This window comes from Zea mays, chromosome 4 (assembly GCF_902167145.1).
Source record: "Zea mays cultivar B73 chromosome 4, Zm-B73-REFERENCE-NAM-5.0, whole genome shotgun sequence".
Lineage (NCBI taxonomy): Eukaryota > Viridiplantae > Streptophyta > Magnoliopsida > Poales > Poaceae > Zea > Zea mays.
In genome coordinates, this window is record NC_050099.1 from 45,135,230 (window position 1) to 45,145,721 (window position 10,492).

Sequence of the window (10,492 nt, forward strand, 5' to 3'; positions counted from 1 at the left end):
CCCATGTTGGAATGAAGAATCTTCATAAGCTTCTAAAGGGAGAACACATTTTAGGACTAAGCAATGTTCATTCTGAGAAAGACAGGGTTTGTAGCGCATGTCAAGCAGGAAAGCAAGTTGACTCTCATCATCCACACAAGAACATAATGACAACCGATAGGTCGCTCGAGCTACTCCACATGGACTTGTTCGGCCCGATAGCTTACATAAACATCGGGGGGGGGGGTAAGCACTGTCTAGTAATTGTGGATGATTATTCTCGCTTCACTTGGGTATTCTTTTTACAGGAATAATCTCAAACCCAAGAGACTTTAAAAGGATTCTTGAGACGAGCTCAAAACGAGTTCGGATTGAGAATCAAGAAGATAAGAAGCGACAACGGGACAGAGTTCAAGAACTCTCAAATTGAAGGCTTTCTTGAGGAAGAGGGCATCAAGCATGAGTTCTCTTCTCCCTACACACCTCAACAAAATGGTGTAGTGGAGAGGAAGAATAGAACTCTACTGGACATGGCAAGAACCATGCTTGATGAGTACAAGACACCGGACCGGTTTTGGGCTGAGGCGATTAACACCACCTGCTACTCCATCAACCGACTCTACCTTCACCGAATCCTCAAGAAAACATCTTATGAACTCCTCACCGGTAAAAAGCCCAATGTTTCATATTTTAGAGTCTTTGGTAGCAAATGTTTTATTCTTATTAAAAGAGGTAGAAAATCTAAATTTGCTCATAAGGCTGTAGAAGGCTTTTTACTAGGATATGATTCAAACACAAGGGCATATAGAGTCTTCAACAAATCCACTGGATTAGTTGAGGTTTCTTGTGACATTGTGTTTGATGAGACTAATGGCTCCCAAGTGGAGCAAGTTGATCTTGATGAGCTAGATGATGAAGAGGCTCCATGCATCGCGCTAAGGAACATGTCCATTGGGGATGTGTGTCCTAAGGAATCCGAAGAGCCTACACAAGCATAAGATCAACTGTCATCTTCCAATAAAGCATCTCCACAAACTCAAGATGAGGATCAGGCTCAAGACAATGGATATGAAGATCAAGTGGATGAGCCACCTCAAGAGGAGGACAATGATCAAGGGGGAGATGAAGTTGATCAAGACAAGGAAGATGATCAAGAAGTACAGGGTCAAAGACCGCCACACCCAAGAGTCCACCAAGTGATTCAAAGAGATCACCCTGTGAACTCCATTCTCGGTGACATTCATAAGGGGGTAACCACTTGATCCCGAGTCGCTCATTTTTGTGAACATTACTATTTCGTCTCCTCTGTTGAGCCATACAGGGTAGAGGATGCACTAAGAGATTCGGATTGGGTGCTGGCAATGCAAGAGGAGCTCAACAACTTCACGAGAAATGAGGTATGGCATTTAGTTCCACGTCCTAACCAAAATGTTGAAGGAACCAAGTGGGTATTCCGCAACAAGCAAGATGAGCATGGTGTGGTGACAAGGAACAAAGGATGACTTGTGGCCAAGGGATATTCACAAGTTGAAGGTCTGGATTTCGGTGAAACCTATGCACCCATAGCTAGGCTTGAATCAATTCGCATATTACTTGCCTATGCTACTCACCATGGCTTTAAGCTTTATCAAATGGACGTGAAGAATGCCTTCCTCAATGGACCGATCAAGGAAGAGGTCTATGTTGAGCAACCTCCCGGCTTTGAAGATAGTGAGTACCCTAACCATGTTTACAAACTCTCTAAGGCGTTGTATGGGCTCAAGCAAGCCCCAAGAGCATGGTATGAATGCCTAAGAGATTTCCTTATCACTAATGGCTTCAAAGTCGGCAAAGCTGATCCTACACTCTTTACTAAAACTATTGCAAAGTATTTGTGTGTATGCCAAATTTATGTTGATGATATCATATTTGGGTCTACTAACAAATCTACTTGTGAAGAATTTAGTAGGATCATGATTCAAAAATTCGAGATGTCTATGATGGGGGAGTTGAAGTATTTCCTAGGATTTCAAGTCAAGCAACTCCAAGAGGGCACCTTCATCAGCCAAACAAAGTACATACAAGACATACTTACCAAGTTTGGAATGAAGAATGTCATGCCCATCAAGACACCCAAGGGAACTAATGGGCATCTCGACCTCGACACGGGAGGTAAATCCGTAGATCAAAAGGTATATCGGTTGATGATAGGATCTCTACTCTATTTATGTGCACCTCGACCGGATATTATGCTTTCCGTATGCATGTGTGCAAGGTTCCAAGCCGATCCTAAGGAAGTTCACCTTAGGGCCGTGAAAAGAATCATGAGATATTTAGTTTATACTTCTAAGTTTGGACTTTAGTACCCCAAGGGATCCACTTTTGATTTAATAGGATATTTAGATGCTGATTGGGCAGATTGTAAATTTGATAGGAAGAGCACATCAGGGACTTGTCAGTGTTTGGGAAGATCCCTGGTGTCTTGGGCTTCAAAGAAGCAAAACTCAGTAGCACTTTCTACCAACGAAACCGAGTATATTGTCGCAGGCCATTGTTACGTGCAATTGCTTTTGATGAGGCAAACCCTCAGGGACTATGGCTACAAATTGAGCAAAGTCCCTCTCCTATGTGATAATGAGAGTGCAATCCGCATGGCGGATAATCCCATTGAACATAGCCGCACTAAGCACATAGCCATTCGGTATCACTTTTTGAGGGATCACCAACAAAGGGGGGATATCGAGATTGCTTATGTTAGCACCAAAGAACAACTAGCCAATATCTTTACCAAACCATTAGATGAGAAAACCTTTACCAAACTTAGGAATGAGCTAAACATTCTTGATTCCCAGAATTTTGATTGAAACATTGCACACATAGCTCATTAATATACCTTTGATCATATCTCTTTCCCTTTGGTACAAATACATAATTCTTATTATTTATGTACCAAGGCTATGACTAATGTGTTTTCAAGTATATTTCTACTAAGTCATAGATTGAAAGGGAAATGGAGTCTTCGGCAAAGACAAGCCTTCCACTCCACTCTATCGGTATCATTTACCCTTCGCCGTAACGCCACACCACTCTCCAAATTGGTATAATCTTCACTCATACTTACTTGTTCCAATGGGGGAGAAAGTAAAAAGGGCTCACAAAGTCTCCGTTTTTTGGCGATTCATGCCAAAGGGGGAGAGAGTATTAGCCCAAAGCAAAAGGACCGCACCACCAATTTTCGAAATTAACGATGTATGTTTGTCTTTTCAAATTGGTATCTAAAAATATTTGATCTTCTTTCAATTGGTAAAACCCTCTTGAACACTAAGAGGAGAATCTCATCCAGGGGGAGTTTTGTTTAAATCAAAGGAAAAGCATTTAAAACAGGGGGAGAAAATTTCAAATCTTGAAAATGCTTCTTGAAATCTTATCCCTATACCTTTGACTATTTGCAAAAAGACTTTGAAAAAATTTTCCAAAAAGATTTGCAAAAACAAAACAAGTGGTGCAAATGTGGTCCAAAATGTTAAAGGAAAGAAAGCAATCCATGCATATCTAGTGAAAGTATAAATTGGTTCAATTCCAAGCAACCTTTGCACTTGCCTTATGCAAACTAGTTCAATTCTGCACTTATATATTTGCTCTTGTTTGTGTTGGCATCAATCACCAAAAAGGGGGAGATTGAAAAGGAAATAGGGTCAAACCGTTTCCTAAATGATTTTGGTGGTTGAAATGCCCAACACAAATAATTGGACTAACTAGTTTGCTCTAGATTATATATTCTACAGGTGCCAAAGGTTCAACACAAACCAATAAAAAGATCAAAGTTAGGGTTCAAAAGAAAGGAGCAAATGAAACTGGAGTGAACCCTGGTCTGGCACACCGAACAGTGTCCGGTGCACCAGGGGTCGTACAGTCTGAACTCTTCACCTTCAGGTTTCTCAGGCGCCGCTCCGCTATAATTCACCGGACCATCCGGTGTGCCACCGGACTGTCCGGTGTACCAGCGGAGCAACGACTATCCAGCGCAACTGTCGTCTGCAAAAGCGTGAACAGTGCGTGTACAGTGCACACATAAGTCAGAGCAGGCGTCCGAGGTGCACCGGACAGTGAACAGCACCTGTCCGGTGCCGCACCGGACTGTCCGGTGCGACATGAAGTCAGCGCTCCAATGGTCAGAATCTTCAGAACCCTAACGGTTGGGTGACGTGGCTGGCGCACCGGACAGTCCGGTGGCGCACCGGACTGTCCGGTGCGCCCATCGACAGACAGCCTCCCCAATGGCTATGTGGTGGTTGAGGGCTATAAATACCCCCCAACCACCACCACTCCAAGCATCCAAGTTTTTCAGACATCTCATTCAATACAAGAGCTAGTGCAACCAATACAAGACACAATTCAAAAGAATCAAAGCGTCTCCAAGTCCCAAATTCACTCCAAACTCCTAGTGACTAGAGAGAGAGTTTTGCTCGTGTTCGTTGAGCTCTTGTTCTTGGATCGCTTTCTTCTTCCCCATTATTGTTCTTCAAGCACTTGTAATCAAAGCAAGAGACACCAATTGTGTGGTGGTCCTTGTGGGGTCTAAGTGACCCGTTTGATTAAGGAGAAAGCTCACTCGGTCTAGGTGACCGTTTGAGAGAGGGAAAGGGTTGAAAGAGACACGGTCTTTGTGACCACCTCAACGGGGACTAGGTTCATTAGAACCAAACCTCGGTAAAACAAATCACCGTGTCATCGCTCTATTTCTTTGGTTAATTTGTTTTTCCCTTCTCTTCCGGACTCGGATTTATTTCTAACGCTAACCCCGGCTTGTAGTTGTGCTTTAAGTTTATAAAATTTCAGTTTCCGCCTATCAACCCCCCCTCTAAGCGACTTTCACTAAGCTTGGCATACAGTTGACAGTCTCGTATCCTCTGAAATACTTTCCTCAAATGCTCCTCATTCTCTTGCTCATTCTAGGAATATATAAGAATATCATCAATGAACACTACTACGAACTTGTCGAGGTAGTCCATGAACACACTGTTCATTAAGTACATGAAGTAGGCTGGCGCATTCGTCAAACCAAGTGACATGATCGTGAACTCATACAGTCCATACTTGGTAATGAATGTCGTCTTCGGTATATCCGAGGGTCAGATTTTGAGCTGATGGTAGCCTGACCTCAGATCTATCTTCGAGAACACACTGTCTCCTCTCAACTGATCGAATAAATCTTCAATTATGGGTAGGGGGTAATTGTTCTTGATAGTAACCTCATTCAAGGCTCCATAATCGATGCACATCCTCTTTGTGCCATCCTTTTCCATAAACAGCGTTGGGGCTGCCCAAGGCGAGGTACTTGGTCTGATGTAGCCTTTCTCCGACAACTCATCAATCTGCTTCTTGAGTTCCACCAACTCTGGCCAGGACACTCGATAGGCTCTCTTGGATACAGGGGTGGTGCCTGGTAAAAGCTCTATGGCGAATTCAACCTTCCTTTCAGGTGGCATACCCGGTAACTCCTCAGGAAACACATCTGGGAACTCTGATACTACATTGATAGCCTTTGATGGTTTAATCTCCTCGATATGGGCAGTGACTTAGTGACAACTTCCTTTTCTTGGTCCAGACAAGACAAACTCCACTAACACTTCTTCTCCTGATAGGGACACTAACTTCACTGTTCTCTTGTCACAGCTAAGACTGGCTTGATACTTGGTTAGCCAATTCATCCCTAGGAGGACATCTATAGTTGTATCCTGGTTACCCATAACTATTAAATCAGCGGGGAACTCTACCCCCTTATTTGAACTCTTGCACTAGGGCAAAATCTATCTATTTGGGTTCTTCCACCAACTGAACTAACCCTCATAGGTGGATACATGGGTGCTAGTGGTATATTGTGTGATTCTACCCATGATGCGGTCACAAAAGAATGTGTTGCTCCAGTATCAAATAAGACATTTGCAGAATGGTACTCGACTAAAAACATACCTAGTGCCACTCCTGGAGTCTCCTGGACTATGTCGGCCTCCAAGTGGTTCACCTTTCCATACTGGGCACGAGGCTGCCCACGGTTGTTGCCTCCTGGCTGCATTGCATTCTGTCTGAGTGGGGCATTGGGAGCTGGCTGCTGCTGAGCTGCTTTCTTTGGGCAATGATTCGCCCAATGGCCTTGTTCCCCATAGTGGAAACATGCACGACTTCCTCCTTGCACTGACGTTGCTTGGTTGTTATGGTTGGTTGCTAAGGTAGCAAGACGGGTTGTCTGGTTGCTCTGACGCTGGTATTGATTTCCTCCTTGCTGGTTGTTCTGACGGTACTGCTGCTGCTGGTTCTAACGCTGATGCTGGTGCTGGTGCTGATGACCTTGCTTGAATGGCTAAGGTGGGTTGCTTGAGTAGCAAGGACGGCTGCTACTCCCAACCTGAGGTCCACCAATCTTGTGTTTCCCGTCCTCCATCTCCCGACGCTTCCTTTATGTCATGTTTGCTCTGTCGATCAGATGTTGGAAGGTAGGGAAGGTGTGGTTCATCAGCTAGTAATGGAGGGGATCAACCAATCCTCTCAAGAAGCGGTACTGCCTCTTGGCATCTGTGTTGACATCTTCTGGGGCATAACACAACAGCTGCAGAAACTTGTCCATGTACTTGCTGACGGACAGGGGACCTTGCTTCAGGGCGAGAAACTCCTCCTTCCTTACTATCATCAGTCCCTCGGGCACATGGTAGCGACGGAAGTTGTCCCTAAATTCTTCCCAAGTGATGGCTTCAGGGTTAGCATGGGTGGCAAGGTAATACTCCCACCAAGACTGGGCAGCTCCCCTCAGCTGTCGGGGACCGTACAACACCTTCTCACGATCGTTGCACTGGGCAGTGTGCAACTCACGTTCCACGGTACGCAGCCAATCTTTGGTGTCCATGGGATCAGTAGGATGCATGAGCAAAGATTGGGGGATGGCCCCTCATGAATTCTGCCCACTTGTCTCTGGGCACTTGTGGCATCTAGACTTGCACTGGAGGCTGAGGCGGGGGTGGCTGCTGCTGCACTTGCTGCATTGCTGCTAAGGTCTGTCCAATTGCCTGAACTGCTTGTGTCTGCATCATGAACATCTGCTCGACAGTCATCGGTGGTGACGGTGGCAACTGCTGCTGCTAGGCTGCATCCTCTTGGGGTGCCTGCTATTCTGGCTGAGCACGCCTCGCACATCTGCGCCTGTTCTCAGACATCTGTAGAAATCACACACATATATCAAATCTGACTCTGCAGTCCTTCAGCATAAAAAATATGTATAGAAAATCCTCATAGCACTGAACAAATGACCATCTTCACTGATAGCTTCTCAGATAAAGAGGAAAGTGGAAATAAATGGGTTACCCAACTAAATAACTAACTTTATTAATAACTACACCAAGTTGCAGGGGATACCCACACCTTGGTGAAAATCATTACAAAGATCCAACTTTAGTACATGTCCATCATAACAAGCATCCAACATAAGATAAGCAAACTAACTCTAACTAGACTGACTAGACTAAGACATTGAACTAAGCATTATTACAGACTCCGACTCTGTCGATCTAGGGATCCAAATCTATCCGGGTCTTGCAGTCTGGGGTAACATAGTCGAAGCGACCACGGGGCGGTGAACAGTAGGGGTGCTAAATCCCGATAGGGGCGGGAGAACCACCCACCACATAGTGGCGTGCTGCGTACTCAGCACGCAATTCCGCAACCTCCGCCCAAACCTTGCCTAACTCGTTAAGGGCATGGTCCAACTCTGTGTTGAGTACAGCGGTCAGGTTGACCATGCTATTCAGCCTAGGATTGCCCTCACTAACTAGCGAGGCAATCACACCTCCAGCACTGCCAGTCGAACGGCAAGGGTAGTACTTCAGGTCGAGGCCATCAGCTACCCCGCTGAACAACAAGCAGTACTGAGAAAGTGTCCGTCGTGCTGCATCTTGCATGGCTGCCTCTGCAGTATCCCTCTCAGAAATAGAATAGTGCTCTGAGAAGGCCTCTGCACACCAGAAATCATCATCCGGACGGCGTACCAAGCAAGTAGCCTCCCACTGGTCCGGGCATAGCCCACGACGATGCTGGTAGACTACACAACGGTACTCGATGGACCAAGTGTGTCGGTGGAAGGCCCGACGCAGCAGGATGTCGAGAGCGTCGTGGAAGTGACACCCGCGAGCAGCATCAAGAGTGATGGGTCTAGCGATCCATCCCTCCGACTCTGGCTCCTCCTAGCGTTCCGTGTCGTGGCTCGAACTGCCACCAGCGTCGTCGTCGTATTTGTCTCCGTCAGGGTCTCTTCCAGCAGCTGGGATGCCCTGTGGTGGTGCTGGGGGCATCTCTGGTGGAGGTGTAGGGGAAGGCAGCCTCTCAGAGTCCACCTCCTGCTGGGGCGAGGGGGAAGAGTCCTACTGCTCCTGCTCCTGCTCCTGGCGTTGGCGCTCCTGCTCCTCATGCAGGCTACGATGTAGTCTCTCCAGGTGGCTGGACTGACCTAGCACCGTGTGACGCAGTGGACGCTCTGTCAGGCGAGAAGGCAAAAAGGGGATCACAGACTTACATGCAGTGCACCTGATATGGGCCATCTACAAAAGACATTGTAAGCACAAGAGTAAGAGTAGAACTATGAGACCAGAAAGTAAACAGAAAGAAAAGTGAGACAGACTTTTTGAGATAAGTAGATAACATAGAGTTGGTCAAGATGACCAACTTTTGAAAGAACTCTAAGGTCAAGGTAAGAGTAGGGGTCTATAGTCCTTAGGTCGACCATTCAAGTCTAGGTTAGCGGTCCTACAGTCAGCAAGGGCTTTGATACCACTTATGTCACACCCGGTTTTGGAAGGCAAACCAAATGCGAACCATGTACGTGCCAGGATCAGAACTCACATACACAGCGATTACATAATTGGACATCATCACACAATGCTCGAATTAAATAACGGAAAGGTACTTAATTACATCAAGATGTACAATACATCCATAGAGTCTATTACATAAACATTGTCTTTAGCATAACTATCAAAGTGCGGAGAAACAAAACGTAGATGATAAGCCTACATAGGCTGTCACTAAGTAAACTAGAACTCGTCGTAATCCTGGAACTCCTCGAAGTCCTCCATGTTGTCAGCATCACCTCCTGAGCACTGAGTACAATGGGGACAACTTGGGGTGGGGGTGGTGTGTAAAGAAAGGGTGAGTACACATCAACGTACTCAGCAAATGTCCAGTTTGGCTAAAGTGGACTAGTTGTATGTGGGGTTGAGATTAAGCAGTTGCTTTTAGTTGGTCAAGTATTTACTATTATCAGTAGAGCCAAGTTTTAGTAATAAATCCAGTTATTACCCAAAAGTACTCCCTCAAAAGAGGAAATACCATAAATCAGATTTATACCATCATTGTTAACCATCACCATAAAAGTATCCAAAGTTCTTCTAATCAAAGAGGATCCCAAGGCTGCTCTTAACCGTGAGCTCGGCTTATATACTAGTTTCTAACACTCTGCAGAGATTGCACACTTTACCCACGAGTCGTGATCCCTTTCCAGCCTAGGTTGTACAGACCTGATCTTCACTACCCAGGTGAATGGACAGGGATACACTACGTAGCCTTTACAAAGACTCCCCTGGTGTATAGCTGCTCGTTAGGTTTCGCCAGTCATACAAACGCAGTACACCTCCCCAAGGTGGGTGACTAACAAAACCAAATCAAATGAACCTCTGCACCCCCCTTGGCAGAGCGAGCACTACGCCCTGGCCCCCATTAATGGCCCTCCGGCAAAGCCAACTACACCCCCAGATTCATCTAATTAATCAGCTAAGGGCGTCCCATTCCACCCTCATGGTTGCACTGTTATCCCGGGTGGTCACTCCACGAACATGTCCTTACAGAGAGGTACTCAGGAAAAAGGCCTGAGCCCCCTAAAGTATCACAAGATCATCAACATAATCAAGATAACAGTATTGTATCATAAATGTTCACATCATGTTCATTGATTAAGTTAAGGCAATAGCAAAATGCTAACCATGATAACCCAAAAGGTAAACAAGAATAAGGTAAATACAGACTAGTCAATCCTTAGGTTAAGTAATGTAATGCGGGACAATGAATCATAAAGTATGTAGAACATAATAGGTCAGAGGACACTTGCCTTCACCAGGTTGTTGCTCAGGGAGGTCTCCAACAACACACTCAGGAACCTCGGACTGCTCGTTGTCTAAATAAAGCGAGCATGCATTCAATACATTTGGAAAGTACAAATGAACAACACACCAAACATGTACAAACATAGGAATGCATCTTAAAAAACGCAATAGGGAATAATGAGATCAAAGTATAACATGAACTATAACATAGACCAACTTTCTTTGGAAATAGATTATTATTTCTCTAAGTGTTACTCACAAATACATAACATAGTTCAATTTATTTTATTGTGACCTAAAAATTAGACCAGAGATGATTTCATGTAATACACATTATTAATCTCACAAGATTAAACATGTTTAAATCTCTAGGGTTCTCCTTTTACGTATTT